Genomic DNA, 20017 nt, shown 5'->3' with positions numbered 1-20017 from the left:
GGCTGAAGCTGTACGTTGGGCTTAAGCGTAGCGTACGCGGGGCGTAATGGGAGCATTGGATACGGAGGGATGAAGCACGTACGCGCAACGTACGCGAGTTGACTCAAAACCCTTGTTTTTACGGTTTAGGCCACACACACACACACACACATATATATATATATACATATATATATATATATATATATATATATATATATATATATATATATATATACACATCATTATGTCCCATACCCCAGCCTCCTTAACTCAGAAACCCTAGAAACATGATGTTCTTCATCTTTATGTGATCTTGACCTTGTAAAGTCCATTTTAGTAGCTTGGAGCTTGGAAGGAGAAAGAGGAAGTTGGTGAAGAAGAACTTGTGTAGCTTGAGCTTAAGGATCTAAGACATTATCATCCTTTAGCACTCATTTGAGGTAAAAAGCTCAAAACTTTCCTCATGAGTGCTTAGATCTCTTGTAATAGGGTTTTGGACATGTTGGTCCCAAGAATGGAACTTTATGATTCCAAATCCGTTTCTAGGCGTAGGGTTGCCACCCTTAGTGCTATTTAAGTCCCAAAGACAAAAAAGTTACCATCTTGAAGGTCTTGATGTGGCCACACAAGAGTATTAGTCATTTTTATGGAAATAGGTTGTCATATTTCAAGTTTAGGTCCATTAATTTTGGGGTTTGCAAGCAACCAAGTAATCGACTTTATGGGTTAAGACACTTTATTGGACTCAGATATGTGTTTGGAGCTTAAGGTCTTAAAGGATTAAGCCCTTTTTAGAGATTTGGCTTAAAAGGTAGTACGTTGGGCATACAAGCCCGTACGTGTAGTGTACAAGCCATGCAGCCTGTACGCTTAGCGTATAGAGGAGTACGCCCCGTGTACTTACTGGATTTGGGTTATACGTCATTTGGGCCTCGGCTTGGGCCATTCCTCAGACTTTTTTACTTTGGGCCTTAGTAGGCCATCAAAAATCAGATAATTTGGGATAAGAATATGTTTGGGCTTTAGGGTAAGGCCCATTAGAGGGTTGGGCCCAATTTAGAAGATTGAGCCATTGGTGGGCCACTAGTGGTCTTGGAAAGGCTATCTAGAATTGGGCCTTTCATGTTATGGATTTGGGCCTAGGTCATGGGCTAGATTAGATCAGGAGTAAAATGGTCATTTTACCCTAAGAAGGGTTATTGGTTTTTGACTAAGTGTTATTTTGGTAATGATAGCTCGGGGAGTCGTCGGAGTAGCCATTAGAGATTCCTTACCGTGAGATTCTTCATTCAACTTTGTGTAACAACCAAAAATTTCACACCATTTTTTTTAACAATCATAAAACACGTGTCTCATTAACAAAATCCAAACATCCATCAACAAAGTTTTTTCACAACAAGTCAAATCCAGGATCCGCAAACATAGCTCTATATCAAGAGTTTGTGTACAATCACGCCGGTGCCTTCCCGTGATCCTCTGGGCTACCTAAAACACATGAAAAATAACACGGTAAGCACGAATGCTTAGTGAGTTCCCCAAAATACCACATACAACAATTTGCCACTCGAGGCTATACTCTGTACGACCCTCTAGTCATTGTGTCTTAGCGGGACCCTCCAGTCCCATAGCTCGTTGGACCCTCCGGTCCGGTTTGATTGAGAACCCTCTGACCTTATAGTTCGTTGGACCCTCCGGCCCGGTCTAAGCAACAAATAATATAACATACAATACATATCACATAATCATGCATTCTCAAGCAAGCACATAAGACCCTCTGGTCACACATAATTACAACTCTAGGTAAAGTATAGTGAGAAGACTCACCTCGTAAGATAGCTAGTAAAAGTCTCGTGCCTGAAATCCTCGGTCTAGCCTTCGCCTATCACAAGTTAATATTTCTAATTAATATTCTACTCTTATCTCTGAAAAGGGGGTAGAAGACCATTCTACCCTTCCCTGACCTCTTTCACTTACTTTTACCAAACCCTAAGGTCAACAGAAGTCAACTCAAGTCAACGGTCCAACTTTGACCAGACTCGTCGAGTGCACTCGGGAGACTCGTTGAGTCCAGTCGATTCATGGCAACCCCAACAAGCTCCAACTCGACGAGCTAACCCCTAACACGACGGGTCACCATCTGACTCAGTTCATCGGGACAAAACCCTGGGCTACTCGCCGAGTCAGCGGCTCGACTTGGAGAGTCTATTCAGACACTTTTACATTCAGTCGATCTAGTGCAGGATACTTTCCCAAACTTCAGATCTATGCCCTCATGGCTCATTAATCATGTAAAGGTTCAACCTTTATGTCCATGCATCACTCATCTAGCTTTATTTGATAAAATAGCCCTCATAATGGTATCTTAGGATCAATATTCTTATGAGACTGCATAAATTTTGGTTCTTGGGACTCCCTGGACCTCTCAAGGTCCAGATCTGATGTCTAGGCCTCAAAGGGACTTCACATTTTTCATAACTCAACTTAAAAGAGGGTAAAGAAAGCCTAACTTCAAGAGATCTACTAATCATACGAAAATGGGTGAAGATTCATACCTCCACAGCAGCCTTGAAAGAAATAGGGAAAGATCTGAGCCCCTCAAGACATCTAAGCTTGAACCCTCTCCTTCTTCCTTGCAATAATGCACAAAAATGAAGAAATTAGCTCTCTTTCTCTCTCTCTCTCTCTCTCTCTCTCTCTCTCTCTCTCTCTAAGCTCTCTGGATCAATTATGGTCTCTTAAGGGAAAGGGTGGCCACAAATGGAGGCCATAAGAGCCTTTAAATAGGCCACAAACCCAAGCAATTAGGGTTTCCCTCAACAGCGCTAACTCGGCGAGTCAGATACCCAACTCGTCGAGTCCATTCATTAATCACCAAGACGCGATCCGACTCGACAAGTTGAGGCACCAACTCGTCGAGTCCACCCAAAATCCTTAAAATAAATGCTTATATTAATATACCTGGAAAACCATATGTTACACTTTACGAGGTGAGTTTCCCTCCTGTCTGAACGGGTCGAAGGCACCAATGTCAGCCCGTATTTATGTTATGTGTTCCCGGATTACGATCTGATGTCGGGTGGTGCCTGTAACGCCCGCAAATCCGGGCTAGTCAATTTAGAGGCAGTAGGGGCCGAAAACGAATTTTCGACAAAGGATTATTTAGAATAAATAACTTGAACCAAGTTTTAGTATATGTCACAAGGTTTCCGTACATATAAAGAACGCCGAAATCCGAGTTATAACGAAGAAGTTATGACCCGTCAAAGTTTCGCGACGGAACCGACACGGCACCGGGAAGCGTAAATAGTGAATTTACGATAGAGAAAGATTTAGCCTTAGCAATCGAAACAAAATTCATAGAATATGTTAAACTAAGAACATCAATAAAAAGAGCGCCCAAATCTGACTTTGTATGAAGAAGTTATGATTTTTCGAAGTTTCGGATTAGCAGTGTACAGCCCGAAATTCGAATATTAGATCGAGCGGTTTTTAGCCGACACGACCTAAACGAGAATCGAATATCTCGTTAAGAGTAGCGTAATTTAATGGACCAATCCTGTCCCGGCCTGTTAATAATATAAAATTTCAAATCGAGCCAAAATTTGCCGACGGAGTCTAAACGAAAGTTGTAGAGTACGTTCCCACCTTCGCGTGGATATAAAGAACGTCAAAAACAGAGCTCGTATGCGAAAGTTATGATTTTTAGAAGTAGAGAGTGAAATTTGCGAAGTCTGATGCAAAAATGATGACGTGGCATGATCTAGGCCGTTCCTTGTTGCCCACGACTCGCTTCGGATGGATGATAGCTGGCTCGCTATGCAGCGCGTACAAGAAGAGAACGCCCCGCGTTCGGAATCGCTTGGGTACGGAAGGTCCACGTCGCCTCGGTTCGCATCTACGCCCCGCGTCCAAGGTCGGGTACGCCCAGCGTACTTCGGTTCTTATCTCTTCCGATGAAATGCGAGACAGCTGGGTCCAGGTGGCGCCTTATCCGAAGAACGCCCAGCGTAGCCAAGGACTACGCCCAACGTAATCCGAGGCCTCGCTGGGTATAAAAAGGGGCGAGGGTCTCCAACATTTTCACACCAATTCTCCTTCTCTCTCTAAAATACTTTCTCTCTCTAGCTCCCTAACCACCCCTAAGCCCTAGATAAAATCCCTAGCTCCCGAGGGAAGCCCCGAGGCTCCCGGAGTCCCGAGAAAAAGAGCCTTTCGGTTTCGAAACGCTGCTCCAATTAAGTTCCGGTTTTCGATAAAATTCATTGTAAGTGTGCTACGCTTACGCAATTTTTAATATAGCTTTCAAACAGTTATAGGAATGTTATTAGGACCTTAAAATAATTATTTGGGCTATTATTATGAGTTATATTGAGTGTTATTAACGCTTATATAATGATAATAATAATAGTCAGACTAATTAATTTGTCGCGGTTATCGTTAGACTAAACCCTAGTGGTATTCGTACTAGGTTTTATCGAAGGAAATTGTTTTGAGAGTATCGAAGCGCTGTCCGAGTGCTGAGTCATCACCTTTTAGGTGAGTGCATGGTCCCCTTCAACTTACACATAGATATGAAGTATTTACTACGTTCTATGTGTGCATATTGTCTGTTTACTTGTTGTCTATGCTCGGTGAACGATTTTATACATGTTTTAAAAGATTTAAACTGTATATATATTTTATATCTACGAAAATGTTGGGGTAAGACATGGGTAGATGTAATAGATGAAATATGAGTTGGATGATGAGTTGAGAGGTAAAATAGACCGTGAGGTGAGGGTGAGAGGTGGACGATGTGAGAAGCCTTTTTCCCAAATGATGGCCCCGTCATTCAGCAGAGTATGGATGACAACCACGGACTATTCTAGACAGTCCAGTGGAACACTAGCAGGCTCGCAACCTGTAGGTGTTGTGAACGACGTGTTCACTAGTGTATTCTAAAAACCCATTGATATGTATTGCGAGTGGACTCTTGAAAACGATATTGTCAATAAAACCCGGCAGAAGCGCCTAAAGGACTCTACTGGCAGAAGCGCCTAATAGAGAACCTCATAGCCCCGGCAGATGCGCCTAAAGGACTATTTCGGCAGATGCGCCCCATAGAGAATGTCATAATTTTGGTAGTGGCCCCCTAGTGACAGAACTAGCAGATTTTTCTTGACAGATGTGTCATTTACAACGATGGAATTCATACCTATTCCTTAGGATACTCCTTAGGAATGAATGAACAAGAAATAGCTGATTCTTAGGGTAGATCCTTAAGAATAAAGAAGATAATGGGGATGGGTAATTGGGTTAACTGTTTGATGATTAAACATAATAATTATATTATTGTGGGTTGAAAACCCTAGGTACTCACTAGGTTTCCCAACCTGACCCACTCAGTTTATTTATATCACAGGTGACGATATGAAGTGACATTACACTGAGAGATTTAAAGAGATGTAGATCACTAGTGTAAATAATTGTAAGTTCTGTTTATGCTTATGTTTCTATATTAACGATGGCATCCCAAACGTTTTAAAAATGAAATAAATACGTTTCTTCGAAAATGTTTTAATAACGTATTTATCATGTTTCTCTGGGAACAAATTCCGCAATATTTTTACTAAAAGAAGTACTCTGATTTTTATAAAGCATAAACAAAATCAGTCTTTTCTGGCCGTGAAAATGGGGATGTCACAGTTGGTATCAGAGCATTAGTTTAAGCGAACTAGGAATTTGTAGGATTTCTAGACTTAAAGTTAGAATGCTAAGCGATGATTGTGAGGTGTGAGCACTAGATTATTTTAGGAATTGTGCCTAAAGTGCTTTTATGTGCTAAATGCTTGTGCCTGATATGCTGTTATTTGTTCGGATCTATGGTCTGTTGCCGACCGGATCTGGAAACCTTATGTGTTTAGGATTCTAAGCGTTTAACTACGATATTAGAACTAGCATATAAACGTTTCGGAGTGATAAGGATGATTTAAACGTCAATCCTAAGTAAAGGTCTAGATTCACCTTATTCGGTGTATAGATCAAGATGGCAAGAACCCGTAGCGGAAACATGAATGCAAATGGGAAGCGAGATCAAACCCCAGCGATTGAGCAAATACCGGTTGTGGTAGCCACTGTTGAGCCAAAAACGATGGCCGGAGTGCAAGCGATGATCCAAGCGATGTTGGATCGTCAAATGGAGGAAACCAGAAATTTGCTCCAGCAAAATCGAGAGGAAGCGACTATTCATATCGAACAGCCCGAGTTGAACGAAGGGCAGACTGAGGAAGGAAACTACAGTGGGATTGTTGGTCAAGTCAACCCGCTAATAGTTCGACAAAACAACCAAGATGACGAAGTCGAGAGGAATGGATGCAAGTACAAGGATTTTCTAACTTGCAAGCCATCGATTTTCACTGGAAAGGAGGATCCGATCGGGGTCATGGATTGGATCTCGGAGATGGAATTAGCTTTCATGACGTGAGGTTGCAAGGGAAAACAACAGACCACATTTGCAGTGCGTCAGTTTCGAGGAGGCGCTGTACGATGGTGGAATACCTTGGGAAAGACGCTGAGCCCCAATGAGCCCCTGCAACTGACATGGGCAGAATTTCTGGTGCAATTCAAATGTAGGTACTGATCAGCCCAAAATCTGCTCGAGCTAGAAAACCAATTCCTTACCTTAAAGAAAGGAAGCATGTCTGTTGATGAATACACCAACAACTTCACAGAGAAGATGGAGTTCGCCTTACGTCTTGTTCCGGATGAGTTGACGAAAATTGACAAGTACGCAAAAGGACTTCCATGGGAATATGCAGTGCCAGTGCGTCAGGCACCTACTTTGGAGGCAGCTATCTAGGCTGCCAAGTCGGTTGAGGAGATGATCATGGGAAGAGCTGCCAACAAGACCGAGGTTGGCGAAAAGAGGAAGTTTGAGGGGTTTGCGAAGCCCGATGAGAGAAGCAAATCCAGTACCAGGAAGTTTAGAGGAAGAGGGAGTGAAGAAAGATGGTGCGAGAAGTGCAAAAAGAAACACTCTGGAAAATGCGGTGAGGAAGTAACTTGTTTCAAGTGTGGGTAGCATGGGCATTATGCCAATGAGTCTAAATTCAATAAAAGGGTGTGTTACGAATGTAATGAGGAAGGGCACTTCAAGCAAGATTGCCCAAAGAGAGAGGGGGCTACAAAGCCATATATGCCGCCAAAGCCAAAGACGAGAGCATTTCAAATGATCCTTGATGAAGCAGATGATAATGCGAGGATTCAGGAGTGACGGCTTGACATCCAAGGATCGAGTTATGAAGTAGCCATAGAATCGTATGATGTAGCCTGTTAGAGGCATAGTCTAGGGTGAACTTGAACACCTATGTAATAGTTTCAAGGAATAATAAAAAACCTTCGTTGTGATATTTGATGTGTTAAGCTGTTATGTGATTTTCTTGTGTGGTGACTTGGAAAACTACGAGACAATACTTGGGACGAGTATGAGTAGGTGTGAAAGGTAGTAGATGCATATACTACCGGAAGCACAGGACTCACGCTTGGATCAGGGAAGGTCACAAGGTTACCAAGAAGCTAGTAACTGATATCGTTTTATTCAAGTATGTCGTTACCATCGTTTCGGTAAAGACTAAAAATATTGTTGATATTCCGACCCAAGTGGTCATATCGAATTGAGTCCGACTACGATAAGTATGTAACGTGGTTCAAAGAACCAAGTTTGATGTAGCACCGACTTAAGCCATAAGAATTAATGAAAGCGATCAGTAGAAGTATCGCGACGGTTGCTAGAAATGCTACCTTTTAAGATGTGATTAGAACATGAAGGAAGGTATAGACGGTTCCAGAATTTGACTCTAAACGACCTGAGTCCAATCAATGCATCACACGATGATAGATCATTAGAATGTAATACATCGTTCCATTGTAATAATAAAGAGAACTTATCTTAAGTTCGTATCAACTGAGGATTGACATTAAGACTTGAAGGTCATCATTCAGAGTCTAACGTGAGATAGAGAGCGGATGCAAGATCGAGCACCGCCAGTAGTCAAGGAGTCTAAGAGTTAGATACTCGTTCGAAGAAACATCAAAGTTATGACTTAGGATGAATAGATGATGTATGGAGTCATTATACGAGCCTTGTTTCATTGATGATTCCGGGACGTAATCATCCTAAGGGGGAGATAATTGTAACGCCCGCAGATCCGGGCTAGTCAATTTAGAGGCAATAGGGGTCGAAAACGAATTTTCGACAAAAGATTATTTAGAATAAATAACTTGAACCAAGTTGTAGTATATGTAACAGGGTTTCCGTACATATAAAGAACGCCAAAATCCGAGTTATAACGAAGAAGTTATGACCTGTCGAAGTTTCGCGACGGAACCGGCACGATACCGGGAAGCGTAAATAGTGAATTTACGATAGAGAGAGATTTAGCCTTAGCGATCTAAACAAAATTCGTAGAATATGTTAAACTAAGAACATCGATAAAAAGAGCGCCCAAATCTGACTTCGTATGAAGAAGTTATGATTTTTCGAAGTTTCGGATTAGTAGTGTACAGCCCGAAATTCGAATATTAGATCGAGCAGTTTTAGCCGACACGACCTAAACGAGAATCGAAGATCTCGTTAAGAGTAGTGTAGCGAGAAAAAGATGGGCGAAAACGGACGTCAGATAAAGAAGTTATAAGAATTTAACGGACCAATCCTGTCCCGGCTTGTTAATAATATAAAATTTAAAATTGAGCTAAAAATTTGCCGATGGAGTCTAAACCAAAGTTGTAGAGTACGTTCCCACCTTCGCGTGGATATAAAGAACGTCAAAAACAGAGCTCGTATGCGAAAGTTATGATTTTTAGAAGTCGAGAGTGAAATTTGCGAAGTCTGATGCAAAAATGATGACGTGGCATGATCTAGGCCGTTCCTTGTTGCCCACGACTCGCTTCGGATGGATGACAGCTGACTCGCTATGCAGCGCGTACAAGAAGACAACGCCCTGCGTTCGGAATCGCTTGGCTTCAGAAGGTCCACGTCGCCTCGGTTCGCATCTACGCCCCGCGTCCGAGGCCGAGTACGCCCAACGTACTTTGGTTCTTATCTCTTCCGATGAAATGCGAGACAGCTGGGTCCAGGTGGCGCCTTATCCGAAGAACACCCAGCGTAGCCAAGGACTACACCCAGCGTAATCCGAGGCCTCACTGGGTGTAAAAGGGGGCGAGGGTCTCCAACATTTTCACACCAATTCTCATTCTCTCTCTAAAATACTTTCTCTCTCTAGCTCCCCAACCACCCTTAAGCCCTAGATAAAATCCCTAGCTCCCGATGGAAGCCCCGAGGCTCCCGGAGTCCCAAGAAAAAGAGCCTTTCGGTTTCGAAATGCTGCTCCAATTAAGTTCCGGTTTTCGATAAAATTCGCTGTAAGTGTGCTACGCTTACGCAATTTTTAATATAGCTTTCAAATAATTATAGGAATGTTATTAGGTCCTTAAAATAACTATTTGGGCTATTATTATGAGTTATATTGAATGTTATTAATGCTTATATAATAATAATAATAATAATAATAATAATAATAATAATAGTCAGACTAATTAATTTGTCGCGGTTATCGTTAGACTAAACCCTAGTGGTATTCGTACTAGGTTTTATCGAAGGAAATTGTTTTGAGAGTATCGAAGCGCTGTCCGAGTGCTGAGTCATCACCTTTTAGGTGAGTGCATGGTCCCCTTCAACTTACACATAGATATGAAGTATTTACTACGTTCTATGTGTGCATATTGTCTGTTTACTTGCTGTCTATGCTCGGTGAACGATTTTATACATGTTTTAAAAGATTTAAACTGTATATATATTTTATATCTACGAAAATGTTGGGGTAAGACATGGGTAGATGTAATAGATGAAATATGAGTTGGATGATGAGTTGAGAGGTAAAATAGACCGTGAGGTGAGGGTGAGAGGTGGACGATGTGAGAAGCCTTTTTCCCAAATGATGGCCCCGTCATTCAGCAGAGTATGGATGACAACCACGGACTATTCTAGACAGTCCAGTGGAACACTAGCAGGCTCGCAACCTGTAGGTGTTGTGAACGACGTGTTCACTAGTGTATTCTAAAAACCCATTGATATGTATTGCGAGTGGACTCTTGAAAACGATATTGTCAATAAAACCCGGCAGAAGCGCCTAAAGGACTCTACCGGCAGAAGCGCCTAATAGAGAACCTCATAGCCCCGGCAGATGCGCCTAAAGGACTATTTCGGCAGATGCGCCCCATAGAGAATGTCATAATTTTGGTAGTGGCCCCCTAGTGACAGAACTAGCAGATTTTTCTTGACAGATGTGTCATTTACAACGATGGAATTCATACCTATTCCTTAGGATACTCCTTAGGAATGAATGAACAAGAAATAGCTGATTCTTAGGGTAGATCCTTAAGAATAAAGAAGATAATGGGGATGGGTAATTGGGTTAACTAATTGATGATTAAACATAATAATTATATTATTTTGGGTTGAAAACCCTTTGTACTCACCAGGTTTCCCAACCTGACCCACTCAGTTTATTTATATCACAGGTGACGATATGAAGTGACATTACACTGAGAGATTTAAAGAGATGTAGATCACTAGTGTAGATAATTGTAAGTTCTGTTTATGCTTATGTTTCTTCGAAAATGTTTTAATAACGTATTTATCATGTTTCTCTGGGAACAAATTCCGCAACATTTTTACTAAAAGAAGTACTCTGATTTTTATAAAGCATAAACAAAATCGGTCTTTTCTGGCCGTGAAAATGGGGATCTCACCCTAACACCTATATTTATACTTGGGAGTATGGGCTAACTGAACTTGGTCCGTAAATGGGTTTACAGCCGTAAACCTGTTTACGGCCGTAAACACTGACCGTAAACCCCAGCTGACCGTAAACTAGACTGTAAGCTCATAAAATATTACAAAAAAATATAATTGCCCAGAAAAGCAAAGTATAAACCATATTTTGACCGAACAATCTCCCCCTTGGTTTATAGATTTCTTTTCTTAATTAACCCAACAAGCTCCCCCTAAAAAGTAGTTGGATTTTCTTGTTAATCTTCATCAAGAGCTTGGCTTCAGCATGAATCTTCAATGAATGACTTCATCTTGAGCACTTGAACTTTTCTTCAAGATTTGACTCTAAACGCACATTGGGTGAGGAGGCTTCTTGTACTAATTCTTTAAAGATGGCGCTTTCAGCTTGAGAATCTTCAGAGAGAACATCAGAGAGAAATAATCTTTTGGATCGTTTCAACAGGTTTAAGGATAGCAGCAGACTGATTAGAGAGGCTTCAATGCAATCCGTCACATAATCTTCAATTTCAGCTTCACCTTGCTTCTAGGGTTGAAAGATTGAATTTGAAAGAATAATCTTCATTTCTTGCTCCTTCGAATGAGAATTCTTCGATGCTCACGGACGAAGCCTTTGGCTCAGAAATCTTCAACACAAACTCCATGAGTTTCATCTTCACCTGAAATCACTTTTCAAGACAAAACAAAACTAAAAAAAACTTAGCACACAAATTAAAACAAAAACAAAAATATTTTTGGATTTTTCACATTTTCTGAAAAAGAAATAAAACAGAAATAACACTATTTTTTTAATTTTTAATTTTCTGAATTTTTTTTTCTCCCCTAATATTTAAATTAGAAGAACACTATGAACAAACTTAACAAAAATAAAATGATATCTAACTTTAAGAGTGATTTGGGATCAAAGTTGTTGGACAGCCTTATTCCACTTGTCGGTACCCTTATCTTCACATCTTCGTCTGATCGATCGCCAGTATTGTGGTCCACTTAAACACGAAAAATTTGTGACAATTTTGGACTATTTACCGATGACATGATACATGCATATATCTAATTGTAACTTTATTATCATGATTGGCCCTAATTCTTAAATAAATTTTTCTTATGACCATTTAACTGACTACAACCAGGAATATTGTTGTCCACCTAAATCGAGCAGCGAGATCTACAGACAATTTGTATGTGTTCAATTTTAAGTGTACTAGAACATGTTTCCCGCTTCCTGATATGCCCCAGCCATCAAGAACTTCCAGAGTACTTCTTACACCGGGTGATCAGACAATCATTCATAGAGAGGACAGATTCAGATTGCTACTACTTATTGTTTCAGAGGGATTGAGAAGTAGAAGGTTGCATATGCTGTGTACCAGGTTGGATTGGAAGTCACGCAAAGGAGACAACATATGGCTAACAGATAAGCGGAATTTCATATATATAACATGCAGAGAAATAGAGTTGCATATGTTTTGTACCAGGTCGGATTGGAGGTCACGCAAAGGAGACAACATATGACTAACAGACAGAAAGAAAGAAAACGATTTTCTACAGACCTAATTTATCGGAATTTACCAGTCGCCCCATCCAACCGGAATTAAGGACATAATCCGCACATCGAGGAAAAGTGAATCCACAGTTCTAGATACGGGTTATTTAATGTGACTGCTAGATTCCCATGTATATCTCCCTGCTCAACCTATCCGAGCGTCGTGAAACCAGGTTAAACGGATCTAACTAGGTCAAAGTTTGTCAAGTCCTTAAATTCATTAGGTTCAACTCTCCCTAGTCAAGTCCATTTAAAATCTTTCGTGCCTACCAGCGCATCGAAAACAGAGCGTAGACGATTCAACTTAGGTACGTTACTCCGATTCAGATTGCCCGTTATCACTTGCTAATTTTATTTCCCAAAACATCTCCTGCAAGCACATTCGATTAACGCCATATTTGGATTTTCTGATTTTCTAATGTTTTTGGATTTTTTAAAATTTTCTAATTTTTTATTTGTTTTCATTTCTCCCCCTAAATTTGTGCATAGGAGAGAAACAAAAGTAAATGCGCAAATTTAAACTATGCTAAAACAAAAATTAGTCTTTAATGCGAATCAGCTTAAGAAATTAAAACTCCGTAGTATAGAGAAGAAAACGCAAACCGTAATTCACCGATTGAATCTGCATTCAGAAGGTCTGAGAACAGCAATCATAATCTCAGAACAGATCCGAAAACTCTTCATATCATTAAGCACTAACCCCATTTGTGATCTCTTCCTTTCTTCCTTTCCCGCAAAAGGACACATACTCTCAACAAAGGTCTGAATGTTGTACAGTTGAGAGATGTCCCCAATCATATGCTAGGAGTAATCACTACCAACAAACCGAAGTCTGATGATATGCCTCTATAGCTGCTCCAGCACAGAGCGGGATCAGTTGGTCTTCAGAACCCAGTCCATTTTGAAACTGGGTCGACCTTTGTCATTAACGCACGATACTCTCTCCCATGACATATCCTGCTTATCACAAATAGAAGATGTAGAAACGTTAGAAGCATTAGGATATTTGGGAGTTTTCACCTTTGGTACCCATCTTTATTTGGGTTTAACCCATTTCTTGTTCGATCCGATGGGTGCCTCGGCACTTGCTTTGGAACTTGAAGCCGTCTGCCTAGATGAATTTGACCTAACAAGTCTTGGCTTCACAGGAGCATCTCTTGAACTAGACTTCTGGGCCAACATTCCCTTCTTGTTCTTGGGAGTTTGATTCTTGTCCATTGGAGTTTGATTCTTGGCCTTGGGAGTTGAATTCTTAGCCTTCTTGGCATTCCAGTCACTATTGTCTGAACGTGACCTTAAGGGGTTTCTTTTGGAGTATCTCCCTTTTGGCGCATTCTGCCATTCTTGTGCGTAGTAGGGAACATATGCGCGATTTGGACAATGTCTGGCAATGTGTCCAGGTGTTCCACAGTGAAAACATGTCTTTTTCGTCATTGTGAAGTTATTTCTTCCTGCCCCTGATGGCGTATCCTTGCCTTGTCTCTTGCTTTTCCCACACGCACAGTTGCAACATGCACTTTGTTTAGCTTGAAATGGTGGCCTGTATTTACCAACGGCAGGTTGATTAGAAGCAACAGATTCAGAGTTCAAGGGGTCGTTTGTTTGTTCAGAAGAACTCTCCTTGTTCTCATCCTCTGTTACTTTTCCTGCACAAGAAGTAGCAACATTAGTATCTTCAATATTAATAACTCCTCCTGACACAAATCCAGCTCGTTTTCCATATTGAAGATGTGCCTCCCTATCAATTTCTTTCTGTGTCATGGGGATGGATGTGTAGTTATGATTGAAAGGTGGAGGAACACTATCATACCCTATGTTAGGTCCAGTTTAGTGTTACGTCTTTGGGCTCGTTAGATAGTCCAATTTTGTCTCCGGTATGGGCCTGTCCATCCGTGAGTTATTTGTAGGGTTATTATATATAGATGCTTGCATGCATTCTTTATCAAGAGATTAGAAAAGATTTGATAGAGATTTAATAGCGTTTACGTTCTTATCTTTTGTAACCCTAGAATCCTCTACAACGGAAGTTCTTCATCGAGCTCTGCTGAGGATTGGTTTTAATCATTCGACTCATTCAAATCCATACTTGTGTTTTTATCTCACTGTTTTTACTTTATATGTTTGCCTGTTATAAAGATCTAATCGATCAAAGAGTTTTATAAACTCATCAATTGGTATCAGAGCAGGAGGCTGTATAATTCATACACATCTCTTCTATGAAAGAAGTGATTAGGGTTATTCTGCATTAACTGATATTTATTGAGCCGTCACTCCATAATTGACGTATCTCATTATTTATTCGTTTGCCCTAATACTGCATATTACAAGTCTGATCTTTCAAACAGGTTAAACAATCAAGCATGGACGATTCTCAATCTAATCCTATCAACATCTCAAACAGTATTGGATCAATGACGAAGATTCCTATTCTATACACCCAGGATTACGAAGTTTGGGCTCATCATTTTGAAGACTATGTCATCGGATCTGAAGATAATGGGTATCTTATTTGGGAAGCCATTGTGTCTGGACCATTTGCTCACTCAGGAACATCCAAGATCATTAAAACTCAGAAAGAATATAATGATCTGTTAAAAGATGTAAAAGACGTTGCTCAAGACGAAAAGGAGAAGTTTCAGTGCAACATCAAAGCATTGAGACTGATTCGATTCGCTCTTCAATCTGACACGTTTAGGTTGGTGAGTTCCTGCAGTACCGATAAAGAAATCTGGGATAGGTTGCGAGAGCTGTATTCCACAGATGAAGATTTGGAGCACTCTATTCAGACATTGCTTTTGTCTGAGTTTGGAGAATTCAAGCAAAATTCTGATGAGACCGTCACACAGACGTTTGATCGCTTCAATCATCTTCTTAGAAAAATGATCAAACATGATATCGAAAGGAAGCTGATTGAACAGAAGGTCACCTTTTTGAATGGCTTACCATCTGAATGGAGAGCTGTTGTGTCCACAGTTAAAGCTCATGAGCAGTTCAAGTCATATTCATTGGCTAAACTGGTGGGGATTCTAAAATCCCAAGAAAAGATTGTGATGCAAGAGAAGAATGTGGTCTCAAGTTTGGGGTCCTTGGCCCTCCTGTCCAAAAGCAAAAATATAGTAGAAGATGAAGATCTAAACTTGGAGGACTACGATCTTACCTCAGAAGATTATGCTATGATGGTGTCCAATCCAAAAAGGTTCATGAAGAAGAGGTTTCCTACCAATAAAAACCGAAATTGGCAGGGAAGCTATAGTTCAGAAAAGGTAAGGGAGGAGCCGAAGACTGAGGAACCAAAGAAAGAGGCGAAGGTTGAAGGAGATTCTGGTGTCAACTGTTACTACTGTGGAGGAAATAACCATTATGCCAAAGATTGTGTTCTGAAGAAAATGGCAAAGAAGGATGAGGAGAAAGATGAAGAGGCTGTCTTGATGAAAAAGCTGGAAGAGATCAAGAGGAAGAAAGCTGCTACTAACTCTTCTATGAATGCTCTTATTGTACAATGTTCGGCAGAGGATGACGAGTTCGGTGGCGTGCAGGTGTGGTCAACTGACTCAGAAGATGATGAGGTGAGAAAGCCTTCGCATGGAAAGGCGTATGTGGAAAGAGGTGGTGAAAGCGGCGGAAAGTGTTTGATGGTTCCTGACGTATCTCACATGAGGGGATACAATACAGATGGTGGAAATGAGGACACCAAGGAGCGAGAGGACTTATGCTTCACAGCAAAACCTCTCAGTGTGCAGATCAATGAACTTGACGAATTGATCAAGAAGGTACAATCTATTTTTATCTCGTTCAAAGTTCTACAGAAATCATATGAAAAGGAATTAAATAATTTAAATTCAAGAATCTCAAATCTGGATAGTTGTTTAACTCAAACACGGGTCACCAATTCTAACCTAACTAACCAAATAAGCAGGGTGTCATCCAAGAGTGAGGAGCGAAGGATGTGGATTGAGAAGAAGGAGTCAGAGCTGATTAAGTCTAAGGATGAAAACATTTATTTACAAAGAGACAATTTAAAACTTTTAAAACAAAGAAATGTTTTTTGTTTGATTGCTAAAAGACTTTATGCTAGCATTACTCAACTGCATCTGAATTGTGAAATAGGGCAGAAAATACATCGCATGATTTTACCCTTCCTTGAGTTTAAGGAGGATGAAATCGATGCTGAGGCATACCACTGTGAAAGTGTTGTATCGTCTGATGATGTGAATCCCACTTACATGTATGGTCTGGACAAAATAGAATCTTTTTTAAAGTCCAAAGACCATAAGGACATGCTGAAAAATCTTTTGGATGAAAACGATAAACTGAAACTAAGGACCGAAACCATACAAAAATTCGACTCATTGAATGCTAATTTAAGTTCAGAAAATAAAATTGATGTTGAAAACACATCTGAACTTAATGAGGATGATGATATGAGTGAAATTTCTGTAGAGGATGTAGTCGACTGTTCTGAGTTTGTCAAGAGCGAACCCGAAAACCACAAAAATCTTATTTCTGAAAACTCTGTGGAGTTCGCTCGTTTGTCCCAAAATAAGTCCCCGATTCTTGAAGAAAAGGCTGTTGTGTACCAAAAGGTGAGAACAACACCAAATCAGGTGTATAAGGTCACAGGAGTAACCGAGCATCAAACAGCTGAACTCACTGCCATAGTGAACGAAGATAACGCAGATGGTTGTGATGAGTTCTTCTGGTCAGCACCTATAGATAATGCCGACGAAACAGTTGGTTTGTCAGAGCAAACGTCCTGGAAAACAAAAGGAAGATATGTACCAGAGCCGCTGAACAAGCCTGACAACTTTGACGTACCAAGCACAAGTGGCACAAAAGAAATACCTGTAGAAGAAGTCACCTCCACAAGTGAAACATCATCTGTGAAAAGTGAACCGACTGACAAGAAGCTGAAACAAAAGGCTAACATCCACAAACAGCCGAAACAAGTGAAAAATCAAAAGCAGCAAAGGAATCTGAGATACAAAAAGAATCTCTCAGAGCTAAAGCAGTTTTGGCGATCTCAAAACGCCCATTTCTCCTATCATGATAAAGATTCAATGTCAAAAGAAAAGGCTTTCAGGCCACATGAGGAACAGAACCGAAAGGACATGTTCGGTCCCGAAAGCAATAGCTACCGAACGTCCAGGTTCGGTCCCTCTAATGACCATAAACAAAAGGGTCATTTAGAACCACAAGTCAGAAGAAATTCTCATTCTAATTCTTCTCGTTCTCAATTCTCTTCTAAACCCAATTCTGTTCCTGTACAAAACTCTAAATCGTCAACAAACCTGAAAGGAAAATCGAAGATTTCCTCTGTCCAGGAAGACCGAAAGCAGTCTAAGGCCCAAACACCAAAACCTGAAACCAAATCAACTGTTGCTAACCCTAACAAAATCAAAGTGTTTACCATTAAAAGAAAAGATGAAACAACATTAATAAAAAGAACATATCTTGTTGATGTTTCTCTTACTATTCCTGTTCCTGTGAAAGGCTCACGTGGACCCAAGAAACTTTGGGTTCCTAAATCTACTTAATTTTTGCAGGTTATAAGTGACGAGCAGTTCGACAAAGAATGGTACATTGACAGTGGTTGCTCACTTCATATGACAGGGAGGAAGGAAGAGCTAAGAGAGTTTCGATCTCTTCAGAATGGTGGGAATGTCAAGTTCGGCAACAACTCTTTTGGAATGATAAAGGGTTATGGGATGATAACCAATGGAGACTTCACAATAAGAAAGGTGGCGTATGTTGAAGGGCTACAGCATAATCTCATCAGTGTGTCTCAACTGGTGGGAGGTACCGGTCTCAAGGTTTCATTTGACGATGAAGGTTCAAAAATCATAGAGAAGAAATCAAAAAGGGTGATTCTCAAATCAGAACGCAAAGGCGAAATGTTTCCTCTCAATCTCAAACCAATCAAAGGAAATCCAGCTATATGTCTTTTATCCAAAGCTCATTCTGAAGAAAGCTGGTTGTGGCACCGAAAACTCTCACATCTCAACTTCAAAGACATCAACAAGCTTGTCACAGGAGGTCATGTTCGGGGTCTCCCATTGCTCAAGTTTGATCGAGAACATTTGTGCGCTGCATGTGAAATGGGGAAGCAAAGTCGTCAAAGTCACACTTGAGTTGCTTCACATTGACTTGTGTGGTCCATCATCAATTGAAAGCATTGGCGGTAGCAAGTATATTCTTGTTATTGTTGATGATTTCTCACGTTTTACATGAGTGTTCTTTCTGAAGCACAAATCTGAGGCTACTCCTAAGCTAAAGATGTTTATTAAGTAGGTTGAAGTGCAAATGAGAAAAGTCGTTCGCAACATCAGAAGCGACAACGGACTAGAATTCAAGAATAAAGACTTTGAAGACATTTTGGCAAAAAAAGGAACCAGTCACAACTTCTCAGCCCCCTACACGCCTCAACAGAACGGAATTATCGAAAGATGAAACCGATCCTTGTGTGAGGCGGCCCGAACGATGCTAAGTTTCGCTTCTCTTCCATTATATTTCTGGGCTGATGCTATTGCTGTAGCATGTTTCACATAGAACAGGTCGTATCTCAACAAGCGCTTCTCTCTTACTCCTTATGAGATCATCAATAACAGGAAGTCGAACGTAAAATTCTTCCATGTGTTCGGCTCACGATGCTTCGTCTTCAACTCCAAAGAACATCGTAACAAGTTTGACGTTAAAGCTGATGAAAGAATTTTTCTAGGATATTCTCTTACTTCAAAAGCTTACCGGGTCTTAAATAAGCGCTCTAGGAAGATCGAAGAAACATATTATGTGACTTTCGATGATAACTACATCAAAAAGCTAAAAGATACTGAAGAAACAATTAGAGAGATTTTCACTCAAACAGGTCAAGTCACGGCCTCGATTGCTAATCTGTTCGATCAGTTTGTGGAACTATTCGATGAACCTGAGAAAGCTACTCTCTCGAAAGCCAAGGCAGCAGACAACAAAGTCGACCATCTGAAGCAAATTGTCGAAGATGCCGCCAAACGAATGGGTGAAGGAGAACAAGTTCCAAACGAACCTCCTCAGCAAGGCGCTTCAGTTGAGGGGGAGAATCCACCTTCTTCAAAACAACCGAGCTCACAACTTGAGGGGGAGAATTCTATTCCAGTTTCACCCGAAAGCTCAACAGCACCCGAAAGACCTTCAGCACCTGAAAGCTCCACAACACCCGAAAGTCCTGTAGCACCAGAAAGTCTAGCTACACCTAAAAGCTCATCAGTCGAGGAGGAGAACTCCGATATGTTCTATGACGACGATAGTCAACCTGAATTGGAAGAAATGGTCAATGCTGAGTTGGATCCATCCTATGATCCAAATTACCCTCTTCTTGTTAAATGGACCAGAGATCATCCTGTATCTCAGATAGTGGGTAATGTCTCTAAAAAGGTCCTGACCCGATCTCAACTGAAGGCAAAGCAAACATCTCTATTCTCCAAAGTAGAGTTCTGCATGTATAATTCTTTTGTATCAAAAGTTGAACCGAAGACAATAAATACTGCTCTTAATCATTCTGACTGGGTTCAAGCAATGCAAGATGAACTCAACGAGTTCGAAAGAAACAAGGTATGGCGCCTCATTCCAACTCCTAAAGATGCCTTAGTTGTTGGTCTCAAATGGGTATTCAGAAATAAAATGGACAAGGA

Source organism: Lactuca serriola, chromosome 1, assembly GCF_051521515.1.
Source record: "Lactuca serriola cultivar US96UC23 chromosome 1, Lser_US96UC23_V15, whole genome shotgun sequence".
NCBI classification, from domain to species: domain Eukaryota; kingdom Viridiplantae; phylum Streptophyta; class Magnoliopsida; order Asterales; family Asteraceae; genus Lactuca; species Lactuca serriola.
This window is presented reverse-complemented; position numbering follows the sequence as displayed.